This window comes from Ammospiza nelsoni, chromosome 15 (assembly GCF_027579445.1).
Source record: "Ammospiza nelsoni isolate bAmmNel1 chromosome 15, bAmmNel1.pri, whole genome shotgun sequence".
NCBI lineage: Eukaryota > Metazoa > Chordata > Aves > Passeriformes > Passerellidae > Ammospiza > Ammospiza nelsoni.
This window is the reverse complement of record NC_080647.1, coordinates 18,404,799-18,418,607: the sequence shown is the minus strand read 5'-3', so window position 1 is coordinate 18,418,607 and position 13,809 is coordinate 18,404,799.

Sequence of the window (13,809 nt, the reverse complement as noted above, 5' to 3'; positions counted from 1 at the left end):
CATCCCCATTCCAATCCCATCCCATCCCATGCCAATCCCCATCCCATCCCCATCCCAGTTCCCATCCCATCCCATCCCATCCCATCCCATCCCATCCCATCCCCATTTTCTGGGCTCAGTTCCCATCTGGTGCCTCCCACTGGCTCAGCACAGCCCTGGGACACCTTGTCAGGGACACCTGTCCTGGGGACACAGCAATGTCCCCTCCTCACCGTTTTTGGGGTTCCTGGGTCCCCCCAGCTCAGCCCCAAGGTCCAGCCCCCAGTGCCACATCCCCACAGTCGCTCCATGATGGGGGATTATTTGTAATCCCTCTATTTTTAGAACAATGCTGAAATCTGTTTAATGCTGGGGGGATTTGGGAAAGAAAAAGACAAACAACAAGGGAAGAAGAGTAATTTTCTTTCGGATGCAGGAGTTGTCAGTGAAGGGGTTTTTTGGGGTTTTTATTTTGTTTTTTGGGAGGGTGTCTCTTTGCTGAGTTTTATTTGTCTGTCAGAAGGGAGGAGGGAAGGAAGAATTGAGCCTTAAGGAAAAGCTCTGAGGGGTTGTCCTGGCTGTTGTGGGCATGGAAAATGTCACAGCAGCAGGACCAGGTCATCCTGCTCCCCAAAATCTGGAGCTGGCCAGGACTTCCCCAGGCAGGGGATCCCCAGGTGGGGCAGACACAGAGCTCAGAGCTCTCTGTTCCACGCATGCAAAGGAGCAGGAGAGGAGCTGGGAGAGCTCAGCTCCTGGGAATATCTGTAGGAGTGTTGGGGGGCAGCACGGTTGGGACGGATGGAGACGAGAGATCTCTGCAGCCAGGTCTGGAACTTGGGGTTTATTGCAGAGGGCCTGGGTGCAGGGCCCTGCTGGGAGCTGCCAAACACAGCTGGAGCAGCAAAGAGAGAAGAGAGGGGGAGAGACGATGAGATGGGGGGAGAGTAAAAAGGGTAAAAGAATAAACGGGGTAAGAGCGTGAGGTTCTCATTACAATACAATAAATCTTCTTCTGTGTTGAATATTCTGATTCTCACTAACCCATCTAGTACCCTATACAAATCCTATAGCATTTACATGCAGCCTGTAAGAATCACTACATCACCATGCTGGGTTACATTTTAAGCCCTAAAAACTCTTCTTTGGGCCCCTTCTGCCAAGCTGTAGGGTCTGCTCTGCCCCTTGGGCCTGTCTGCAAGCAGAGGGTGTTGTTCCATCAAAAGGGGATCACCTTCAGTCTGGCCACACCGTTGTTTTCCAGTTGTTCAGTAACTGAGGGATCTCAAAGCTTGCTTTCATTTCAATCTCGCTAATAGCTTCCATATTCTCAAAATCTTTTGCCAGACAATCATATTTATAAGGCTTTCCTGTTTCATCTTCCCCAACAATATCCTTGGGGATATTCCTGCAGGCGCTGGGGACCGTGCCCTGCCCACCCCGGAGGGCCCTGGTGACCAAATCCCGGCTCTGGGCAGGGATCGCCTCCATGCCGGGAATTGGAGCCAGGTTTGGTGCTGGGCTGACCTCTAAGGGAGAGCTCCCACATTGCAGCTCATGGAATCCAGGATCTCAGAGGGGCTCGGATGAGAGCGACCTGAAAGCCCTTCCAAGGGCAGGGACACCTCCCACCATCCCAGGCTGCTCCAGCCCCAGGGTCCAGCCTGGCCTTGGGCACTGCCAGGGATCCAGGGGCAGCCCCAGCTGCTCTGGGCACCTGTGCCAGGGCCTGCCCACCCTCACAGGGAATAATTCCCACCCAATATCCCATCTAAATCTCTCCTCTTTTAGTTTAAAACTGCTCCCCTTTGTTCTATTATTATGTCCAATGCTGAGCTGGGTCTCCCCAAAATTCCCCTGGGGCAGCCCGAGGCCCTGGAGCATTTTTGGGGACATGATGGGGAAAACTCGGAGATGATCCAGAGCTTCACATTCCCTCAGTGCCCCGAGCCTTCAGCATCAACAGCTCCGAGTCACACCCAGGGTGAGGGGTCGGTGACACCCTGGGGACACACTGGGAGGACTGGAGCTGCCAGAGGGCAGGGATGGATGGGATATTGGGATGGAATTCCTCCCTGTGAGGGTGGGCAGGCCCTGGCACAGGTGCCCAGAGCAGCTGTGGCTGCCCCTGCATCCCTGGCAGTGCCCAAGGCCAGGCTGGACACTGGGACACCCTGGGACAGTGGGAGGTGTCCCTCCATGGCAGGGGTGGCACTGTGTGGGCTTTGAGGTCCTCCCAACCCAAATCAGTCATTCTGTGACCCTGGAGGGGTTTGGTGGCTTTGGTGCCACCTGAATTGGCACCTGGGTGTGAGGGCACTGCAGGTGCTGGGGGTTTTTGGGGTCCCATACCATGAGGGGACCCTCAAATCTTTGTGACTGCCCAGGGTCTGGGAGCCAGGCAGGCACAGCCAGCACTGCAGGTGCCAGGCTCCAGGGGCACCCTGAGCCCAGCGTGTGTGCCCCAGGGAGGGCACAATGGGGCAGAGCTGCACCCCTGTGCTGTGCCACACCCACACTGCTGTCCCCACTGCTGTCCCCCAGCACAGCTGGTTTGTGCTCTTTGGGATGGTTTTATGTTTATTGTGGTTTCATCTCCTCTGGAGCCTGCTGAAGGTTGGGTTCTGATGCAGAGCTGTGGCAGCTCATGCTGGGATGGGGCAATGTCATCCCAAAGCCCCAGGGTGGGCACCACAGCCCCACTGAGCCCCCCTCTGTTACAGGAGCCTCTTCCAGCCAGGTCTCATCTTGCAGGGCTATAACACACCCAAGATAGCTCAGCTACCCTTAGAGGCATAACAATCAGCAGGATGGCTTCTGTGACAGTGTTGGAAACAAAAAGATTTAATAAAAGGCAAAATAACAAACAGGAAAAAACCGAGCTAGATGCCAGAAATTCTTGCTCCTGGTAGAACACCCCACAAAAGCCATCAGTTTCTTTGTTCACTTCTTTTTCTAGTGAATTGCCCAGGCGGGACTTTTTGGATTCTGTCCAATTGGCCATCCTTAAGTTTGAGGTGAAGTCCCCCAGGCCTAGGAGTGGCTTTTTCACCTAATGGAGGAGAGAAACTTGTGGGCTTATTTCCTTTTTGAGGGGACAAAGGACAGTTTTATCAACAAAGGGCACACTCCTGTCCCCCCACTCCTGCCAGCCCCGTCCGGAGCTGGGACCGTGCAAAGCCCAAGGCAGGGAAGGAAAATCTGGGATCCCCGGGACAGCCCCGGGACAGAGCCGGGATGGGACAGGACAGAGCCGGGATGGGAGCGGGACAGAGCCGGGATGGGGACGGGACAGAGCCGGGATGGGGACAGGACAGAGCCGGGATGGGACAGGACAGAGCCGGGATGGGAGCGGGACAGAGCCGGGATGGGAGCGGGACAGAGCCGGGATGGGAGCGGGACAGAGCCGGGATGGGAGCGGGACAGAGCCGGGATGGGGACGGGACAGAGCCGGGATGGGGACAGGACAGAGCCGGGATGGGAGCGGGACAGAGCCGGGATGGGAGCGGGACAGAGCCGGGATGGGGACGGGACAGAGCCGGGATGGGACAGGACAGAGCCGGGATGGGAGCGGGACAGAGCCGGGATGGGGACAGGACAGAGCCGGGATGGGAGCGGGACAGAGCCGGGATGGGGACAGGACAGAGCCGGGATGGGACAGGACAGAGCTGCCCGTGCCAGGCTCTCTCTGTGTGTTCGCTGCAGTAAAATAGAAATTCCTGTTTTCCGAAGGAGGGCGGGCTGGGACACGGAGTGCCCGAGGCGGGGCGGGCTCGGCGCGGGTGAGAGGGAGCTCCGAGGGGCTGGGAAAGCAGAACCGGGATTTGATCTCCGAGCACTGCCCGTGGTTAATGAGGGATGGTTCCAAGCAGAAATTTCACCCCCCAAAACCCCACGCCAATAAATGAGGAGCTGAGTTCCCCAAGGATCTGCTGGAGGAGGCCATGGAGCCCCTCTGGAGCCGGGCTGGGAGAGCTGGGGGTGCTCACCTGGACAGGAGAAGCTCCAGGGAGAGCTCAGAGAGCCTGCAGGGGCTCCAGGAGAGCTGCAGAGGGATTTGGGGTTTCAAGCACCGGTTCCAGAGCAGGAAGCAGTGATGGAAATCTCCCTGGGCTGGGAAAGTCGCTGGTGTGAAGGTCGGGATTGTCTGGATGGGACCTGGAGCCTCCTGTGGGAGCCCTGGCAGTGATTTATGGGAAGCATCTCCGAGATTAAGGAATGCCAAAGGCAAAGGAGACTCAAATCTGATTAAAAAGTGATCAGGGCTGAGTCTGAAAAACAGGACTAGAAGAAAGAATTCCTACAGGATAAACAGAGGGACTTCCCTGCAGGGTCAGCCCTGGAAAGGGCTTGGACCCCTGTGAGGGCTGCTGAGAGCCACAGTGACCCCAGGAGTGGCCAGGCTCTCCCTGAGCCCCAGCTTCCATCAGTTAATCCTTTCTTTGGGACATCTCTCTCTTCCTCCTTCCCCAGGATGCCTTTGGAGCCAGCAGAGCAGCCCTGGGGCACGGGCGGCCCTGAGCAGCCTCACCCAGGAGGAGGAGCCCAGCCCAGCCCAGCCCAGCCCAGCCCAGCCCAGCCCAGCCCAGCCCAGCCCAGCCCAGCCCAGCCCGGCCCTCCCGGGGCTCCAGACCCCCGAGCCTGAGCTCATTCCCAGCCCAGGTTCATTCCCAGCCTGCTGTGAACCTGCCCATCCTCACTGCCGTGCCCTGCTGGGCCTGGGCCACCTCCCTTGTCCTGCTCAGTGGGGCCCGTGCTGGGGGTGCCACCCCTGCTGCCCTTGGTGTCCCTTGGTGCCACCCCTGCTGCCCTTGGTGTCCCCTGGTGTCACCCCTGCTGCCCTCCAGTGTCCCTTGTGTCACCCCTGCTGCCCTCGGATGTCCCCAAAAGCCCCTGAGGGTGTCCTGGGGCCAGGCCAGGCTGGAGCAGGGATGTCACAAGGGCAGGAGGGTGCCAGGGATGCCCCAACCCTTCCCCAGTCCTGGCTCCTGGCTGAGGAGGGGCTCCCTCCTGTTCCCCATCCTTTGGGAACATTCCTGGGCATTACCCGGCACCTCCCAAAGGTGGGCAGGGATTTCCCACCACCCTTTCCCTGTTCCCCTCTGCTCCCTGTGGGATTTCTCCTTCAGTCCCTTTCCACAAGTTTGGCTCTGCTCTGATTTTTTGTTTTTTCCTTGGGAATACCCCACCCACCACAGAGGGGCTTTGGGAGCTGCTCCCTCTGGAGCTGTGCTGGGAGCCCCTGCAGCCCCTCTGGGAGCTGGGACAGATCCCATTGGGATTGATCCCATTGGGACAGACCCTGCTGGGACAGATCCACTGGGACAGACCCTGCTGGGACAGATCTCACTGGGACAGATCCACTGGGACAGATCCCATTGGGACAGATCCCATTGGGACAGATCCACTGGAACAGACCCTGCTGGGACAGATCCCATTGGGACAGATCCCATTGGGACAGATCCAGTGGGACAGATCCCCTGGGACAGATCCCATTGGGACCAACCCCACTGGGTGTCCATGCTGAGGGCTCAGTGCTGGGAAGAGTGGCTGCTTCCTCCCACAAACCCAGGTGACATTGGGGCACAACTCCTGTGGCAGCTCCCACACGTGTTTCCAGCACGTCTGAGGACCTTCCTCCTCCTCCTCCTCCTCCTCCTCCTCCTGCTGCTCCGGGTCTCTGCTGTGGGACAGTGACGTGTGAGGCTGTTCTAGCTTTGATCTGGAGGTTTGTTCTGTTTGATCTGAGCTGTTTGATCTGATTCCTCCCCCCACACTCCGCTGCAGCTTTCCCTGAGCTTTTGTGCAAGCCAGGGAAGTTATTCCATGTGCCAAGGATGTGCTGTTATCTCCCATCTCCTTTTGGATAAACTATTTGTTTATGATAATAAGGTGCCTCTTGGTGTGAAACCAAGGGGAAAAAGTGAAATCTGGAAGTGAGCCAGGTCCAGGGAAGGAGGAGTGCTGCTCTCTGTTGCTGTTTCTCCAGAACAGCCCCAAGAGCCAGTCTAAAACAGAAAACTCCCAGTGTGTGCCTGTAGATTTTCATCAAGGTGACACTTGGAGCTGGCAGTGCCAATGTTGGAGTGCCTGGAGCAAAGCTGGGCTCTGCTGCTCCTGTTCCACATCCCAAATGTGTCTCCTGCCTCGTGGGGTGTTGGTTTTGTGAGTGTTTCCCTGCTCAGGTGCCCTGGGGAGGATGGCACAGCTCGGCTTCCCTGGGCTCCCACCTGGCCCAGCTCTGGCATGGGGCTGTTGCACTTTGCTGAGCTCCATTTGAGAAAATCCCCCAGTTCTGACCCAAAGCAGCATCAGCTCAGGCGTTTCTGAAGGCTGGAGCAAGCTGCAGCTCTGCAGGGCCCTTCCCTGGAGCAGGGATGGGTTTGGGATCAGGGCAGGGTGCCCCGGGTGTTTTACTGGCACGCCTCACTGTGAGCCCCTCTGCCTCGCCCATCCTCCTCCTCCTGAATCCTCTTACACCCCTGGCTGCCCTGGGAATATTTTTTGCTTTCACCCAGCAGCCTCAGCTCCTTGTTTTGGGAGTTCTGAGGCTGCTGAGACAGCTGTGCCCTGGGGGAAGGGGAGGCAGTGAGACCTGGAACGGACCTGGAACGCTGGTTCATCCAGGGGGAGGTTCAACTCTGCTTTGCCACTGAACAGAAACTGCCCCACCATTTTCTGGGATCTCCACTGAACAAAAACTGCCCTACCATTTTCTGATCATTTTAGGGGGACACTGAACTCTGTTGCGGTGTTTTTGGGGTCCTCTGTCGTAGGGAGGAAGTGATGGATTTGACTCCATGTTCTTAGAAAACTATTGATTTATTTATTATTTATTATTTATTTATTCTTTTATGATTTATATTATATAAAAGAATACTATACTAAACTATACTAAAGAATAGAAAATGGATACTTACAGAAGGCTAAAAGATAATAATGAAAACTTGTTTCTCCAGAGCTCTGACACAGCTGGGCTGTAATTGGCCAATAAGTAAAAACAGTTCACATGAAACCAATGAACAGTCACCTCTGGGCAAACAATCTCCAAACCACATTCCAAAGCAGCAAAACAAAGGAGAAGCAAATGAGATAATATTGTTTTCCTTTTTCTCTGAGGCTTCTCAGCTTCCCAGGAGAGAAATCCTGGGCAAGAGGATTTTTCAGAATACACGACAGTGACACTCAGTGAGCAGGAGAGCTGCAGTGAACACAGAACACAGGCTGTGACCAGAGACTGGGCTGATTTATGGACATGACACCACAGCAGGGAATTGTGAAGCCAAGGTTCCCAGGGGTGTTATTTGTGCCTCAGGGGAGTGTCACCCACCACAGCTCCACACTGGGGGGGTGGGATGAGAGGGACCTGGAGGGATGGGGATGGTTCCTGAGAGGAGCCCCTGAGGGAGCTGGGGGTGCTCAGCCTGCAGAAAAGGAGACTCAGGGGTGCCCCCATCGCTCTGCACAGCTCCTGAAAGGTGCCTGTGCTCAGCTGGGGCTGGGCTCTGTCTGCAGGAACTGACACAGCCAGAGCACACAGCCCCGAGCTGTGCCAAGGGAAATGCAGGCTGGATAGCAGGAAAAGGTTTTTTACAGAAAGGTGATAAAGTTGTGGAATGGCTGCCCAGGGAGGTGGTGCAGTCCCCATCCCTGGGTGTGTTTAACAAGGCCTGGATGTGGCACTGGGTGCCGGGGGTTGGGTGAGGGGTTGGGGCTGGGATGGACTCAGTGATCTTGGACGTCTCTTCCAACCCAGTGATTCTGTGATTCTGTGATTCTGTGAATTCTGTGTATAGGATGGGATGGGGATGTGTCCCAGACATCTTTTCTGAAAAATCCTTTCCTTAGGATTTTTCCTCCTGAGAAGCTGGGAGGCCTCAGGAACAAAATGTAACCAATGGTTATCTGCTGCTGTGGAATGCAACAGGTGCATCTGGGATTGGTCTCATGTTGGATGTTTGTAATTAATGGCCAATCACAGCCCAGCTGGCTCAGACCCTCTGTCCCAGACACAAGCTTTTGTTATCATTCTTTCTTTTTCTATGCTTAGCCAGCCTTCTGATGAAATCCTTTCTTCTATTCTTTTAGTATAGTTTTAATATAATATATCATAAAATAACAAATCAGCCTTCTGAAACATGGAGTCAGATCCTCATCTTTTCCCTCATCCTCAGACCCCTGTGAACACTGTCACAGGGGTGGGGATGGGATGGGATGGGATGGGATGGGATGGGATGGGATGGGATGGGATGGGATGGGATGGGATGGGATGGGATGGCATGGGATGGGATGGGATGGCATGGGATGGGATGGGATGGGATGGGATGGGATGACCATCCTGCTGGGTGAGGGAGCTCCATCCATCACCTGCAGCCACCCTGGATGCTCCTGGAGCAGCTCAGCAATTCCCTCCCTCCACAAGGCTTTCCTGGGGATTGTGGCTCCATTTCCCATTGCAGGAGGAGCTGTAGGACTCCAGGACTCCAGGAAACCCTTCAAGGTCTGGCTGGGAGTGGTCGTGCTGCTGCTGTGGTGTTTGAGAGTTTGCTCAGGGGAGAGCCAAGGCTGGAAGCGGCAGGGCAGGGACCTCCCCAGACACGAGGTGCAGGATTTGCAGAGGGATTCTGCCAGCTCAGGGTGCTTTTCAAGGTGGGTGGGAGACTCCTCATTGCTCTGAAGGCTTTTATTTCAAATTAGGTGTTTTCTGCATTGTGGGTTTTACCTCCAGCACCATCTCCAGGGCAGCAGTAGGTGAACCTCCATTTCAGAATAGGCTAGATAAATAAAATTATTTCTTTCATGTTTAAAACCAGCTGCAATATTTTTCAGGGACCCTCTTTTCCCTGCTGGAGCTGCACCACTGCCAAGCCCATGGAGGAGATGGATCCTTGGGGGATATTTCTGGGGGATCTGGAGATGAAAGGGCTCTTTGCCAGCACTCCAGTGTGTTTGCCCCCTCTGTGCAGCCTCCCTGGAGCTGTCCCGGGGGCTCTGCCCGGTCCGGGCGCTGCTGCAGAGGCACAGTGTGATTCAGGCTGCAGAAATGTGCCCGGGGCTCTGGCGGCTCTGCCTTTGGAGGCCGTGCCCATCGCAGCGAGCGCGCCGGGACTGGCCCGGGCAGGGCTGGGGCGATGCTTTGGCACCCCCGGCTCGGGGGAGCGGGGCTGGGCAGAGCCCGGGGGCTCCTGCTCGGGATCCCCCCCGATCCAGCTCTGATCCCAGCCCAGCCCAGGGGGGTGTCCCACAAACGCATCCCCTGTGCCTGCAGGCTTTGGGGTGAGCGGTGGCAGGAGGGTGTCCCTGGAGAAACGTGTCCTCACAGGGAGGGCAGCAAAGAGGGACACCGAGCTGGGGAATGGGACTTTGGGTCCCCTCAAGGTGGGGAAATGGGGCATGGGGTCCCCTCGAGGTGGGGAAATGGAATTTGGGTCTGTCCAGGTGGGGAAATGGGGGTTTGGGTCCCCTCGAGGTGGGGAAATGGGGATTTGGGTCCGTCCAGGTGCGGAAATGGGGATTTGGGTCCCCTCCAGGTGGGGAAAGGGGGATTTGGGTTCCCTCCAGGTGGGGAAATGGGGCTTTGTGTCCCCTCGTGTCACGGTGGGGTGACTCTGGCTGCCCCCTCTCTGCCCCCCCGCTGCCCTGCTGGGTGCCAGCACCATTTGCTTTGCAAACACAGGAGAGCACAGCTTCCTCCTCCCCAGAGAGAAATCAGTGGGATTGCAGGAGGTTTGATGTTAAAAGTGCCATTCCTAGAACCCCAGGCTGGGGGAGCAGGGAGAGCCTGGCTGTCCCTGTCCTTCCCTCAGGGCTGTTCTCCTGAGGGGTGTTTGCAGGGCAGCTGCAGGGATGTGGTTCAGAGTGGATCTCACACAGAGTGGTGTGCTGTGAGTTCAGGGACTGGATCCCACCAGGGCCATCCCCTCCTGGGCACAGAGGGGTGTCAGGGCAGGCCCTGGGCTCCTGCAGCCCCAGCTCGCATCCACTCCGTGCTATTTATAACCCCCTGTGAGGCTGCCAGGCCGGAGGAGAGGGAGGAAATTAAGTAAATACATGGAAATGTTTCCTTGTTTTCCCACTTGCTGCTCGGGGCTGGCCTGTTGCTCCCTGTCACTCCCATCCAGCCCGGGCTGTGCCTGGGCTCAGGGTCTGGGCGCTGCTTCTGAGAGAGCCCAGCTGGGGAAGCAGTGTTGAACGGGGATTCTGAGATACAGGAGGGAAAAGGAGTTTAGGTGGGTTGGAGCTGCTTAGAAACAGGGAGAGGGCTGTTCCTTGGGGTGAAGGAGGAAACGGCGCCTTTCCTGGTGGATTTGGGGCCGGTGCTGTGCGGGATGTGGAGCTGGAGGAGGAGATCAGGCTGTGCGGGGCCGGGCCGTGCTCCGTGACTCAGCCCTGCCGCCCTTCCCACGCCGGCAAGTCCCTTCCTGCTCCACCGGCACGGGCTGGGCCTGCTCCGCCCGGGATAAACCCCCAGAACCCTCCCACATCTCGGGTTATTCCTGCCCTCCTCCGGCTGCAGGATGTCCCGGGAATGCTCCTATCCCGGTAATGGTGTCCCGGGATATGCTGCTGTCCCCGGGGATGGTTTCCTGGGTGTTCCAGATTGCAATGCAAGATGTATTCTACTTCCATCTGTATGGCAGATTATTCTTTGTCAAGTGGGCAGTTTGCCTTATCTCTCTCTTTGAGTGACCACATTCACACCTCCCTGGGAGGGGACATTGCTGATAACAGCTATTGAATGTCCCTGCATGGCTGATAAGAACTACAGCATCCCATTGGGAGATGGGAGCCCAGAGGGAGGAGCCAAGCATTCCTACCCAGATATAATCCAGAGGTTTTGAGACACCAGCACGGCTTCTTCACGGGATTCCCCAGAGGAACAGCAGCTGCCTCTCCTTCCACTGGATCTTCAGAGGAAGAATCCATCCTTCTCTACAGGACCCCTGCTCCAACAGAACCACCCCTGACACTGCAGGAGGGCTGAGCCACAATTCCAATGGGACTGCCACCAACATCCTGACCCACAGGGTGTCAGGTTGGGTTCTGACTCTGTCAGTGTTGTTCTAGTGTACTGCATTATTTATTTTATCCTTTTATTTTTTTTTCTTCCCTATTAAAGAACTGTTATTGCTGCTCCCATATTTTTCGCCTGAGAGCCCCTTAATTTAAAATTTACAGCAATTCAGAGGGGTGGGGAGGGTTTACATTCTCCATTTCAGGGGAGGCTCCTGCCTTCCTTAGCAGACTCCTGGCTTCCCAAACCAAGACACCGGGGGATGCTGGCCCTGGGGGATGCCGCTGTTCCCGGGGATGCTGTCCCATGAGCTCGGGGCTGTAACCCCAGCTCTGACCCCAATCACACCTCGAGGCATCACCTCAGCAAGGAGCAGTTTCTCCCATAAATCCTGTGATGCGGCAGAGCCCAGCTCAGCCTCTCCTGGGCGTGGGGTGGATTTGGGGATGTGCAAACTCCTGACGCTGTTTGATGTTCGCTCCTCTGCTGTTGGTTTCTCGTTAGGACAGGATCCTCCTCAGCGTGTTCCTGAATGGAGCAGAGCCAGAGGATGGAGCTGGAGCCCAGGACACGCTCTGGGATGGAAGGAGACCCCTGCAGTGGGTGCACACATGAAGAAACTTCCACAGATGGAGCAGCACATCAGTCCTGCAAAGCCAGGCATGAGAAACAGTGACACCAAGAAACACATCCTGCAAAGTCTCTGCTGAGTTATGGAGAACCAGGCAGGAGTTGCAGCAGGGAGGATCTCCTGGAAGCAGAGCAGCTCCAGGGATGTGCCCCACGCTCAGCTCTCACCTCGAGGGCTCTCCCTTTCCTCCAGGTTTCCCTCGCTGATTTCCTGCTGTGGTTTGCGGTGTGGGCGATGCTGAGCAGCTCCTGCTGGTCCAGGGATGTGTTCCCAGGCTCTTCCCCTCCCTAAACAATTCCCCTTGCAGAGGAGGAAGAAGCAAAGCCCAGGGCAAGGCCAGGAGTCACCACTGGATTAAGCCAGGCTGGATGCAGGAGCACAATGAGCCCTCATTACAGCACCCATTAATGAGCAGGGTTTGGTAATGAGCTGAGCCTTTCTCTGCCCCATCCTGCAGCCACTAAAACGTTATAGGGAGGAAAAACCCGTCTCTGTCTCTTGCTGTGGGTGGGCCTGCCTTGCCATATCTCATCTCATCTTTGGGAAACCAAGCCCTGGGTGATGGTGCCAATGCTGGGTGAGGGCACCATCCCCTGCCCGGGCTGGGGGCACCTCCCACTGCACCCCCTCCCCATGGGGCTGGAGCCAAAGGGCTGAGCTTTATCTAAAACGTGGATTAAATCTGTGCTGGGCCCTGGGGTGTGTGTGCAACTCACTGCCCCTCACCTGGCATCACACCCCTGGTGCCTAAAGCTGTCCCTGAGCTTAACAGGGCCACCACACCCAGCCCAGGGCCAATTAATGAATTAATTGGGAGCTCTGAAGCTGGGTGTTGGGCTAAGCCACCCCATGCCTGCCTCCTTTGAGCTCACTCACCACGAGCACCTGAATTTAAGGGCATATTTAAAACATCCCCTGCCCAGGTACAGGCATTTGTACATCCTGAGAGCCAGGGGGAGCACGGAACCACAGCAGGGTGGGAAATTGCCTGGGTTTAGGAGGTGATTCCCTGCCTGGATCAGAGCATGGTATCCCAGCAAAACTCAGCCTGTGCCTACCTGGGAGCTCGGATTTGATGCCCAGCTGAGGTGGGTGGTGCTGGGCATCAAATCTGAGCTCCCAGGTGGGCACCAGGCTGGTGCTGGGCCCAGGTGTCCTCATCAGCTGAAACATTTGAACTGAATGTAATAGAAAAGGAAAGGAGACAAGGAAGTGCTGGGACCTAATGAAGGTGAAAGCTGAGGAATATATTGGGAGTATGGAAGTGCTGAGGCCTTCTGGGCAGGGAAAGGAGCTGCAGCACCTCGTCTGAATTAAAAATGAGGATTAAGGAGTCCCTGAGCTTGTGTTTTCATGGATTTCAGGGCACACATCATCTATGGAGAGGTGTGAGAGCCAGTTAAGAGTGGCAGGGACTGCAGCTTATGGGATGGAGTGACACTGTGGTACCCACCAGGACAAGCTTATCAAGACCCATTTTTATCAACCTGGTGTTTGTGACCCACTCCTGACCCCACCCAGGTGCGAATCTGAGCCCCTGCAGAAGGCTGAGGTCTCCTGGCCAAGGCAGCTGCAGCTCTGTAGGGCTGAGCTCCTGCCAGGCACCCCAGCAGGGAGTGCTGCGGGTGACTTAATCACTTTAATCACATTTTCTGACTCCTCCATCACCGCAGAAACGTTGTTTGGGTTTTCCAAGAGGCTGCTAATTCTTTATCACTCTTGTTTTGTGTTTTTTGTACTTCAGAGATGTTTCAGGAGCCATGTTTGGATGGCCCTGGGGGGGGTTATGTCCTTGGATGGCTCTGGAAGCAAAATGTCTGCTGGGGGAGAGGTGAGGAGGGAGGCAGGGACAGTGACTGGGGATGCCACCCCGAGGGCTGGGTCATGTTTAAAATTTCACCTTTGATACATCATCAAAGCTGGGGTTTAGGGGGAAAAAAAGGGCTGGGGGTTGTGAGGTGTTACCCTCAGCCATTTGGGCACGTCAGTGTTGCTGCCCCTGGATTTTGTGCTAATTGTAATTTTTCTTTTTCTTAATTAAAAAAAAAACCAAAACAACATTTTTTTAAGGTTTTCTTCAAGCCTGGCTTAGGCAGCTGTGTGACCCCTTGGATTCTCAGCTTTCCTAGAAAAGGGAACTTTTAGCTGCTTCCCCTGAGGAGGAAAACAGGAGATGACAGCACTT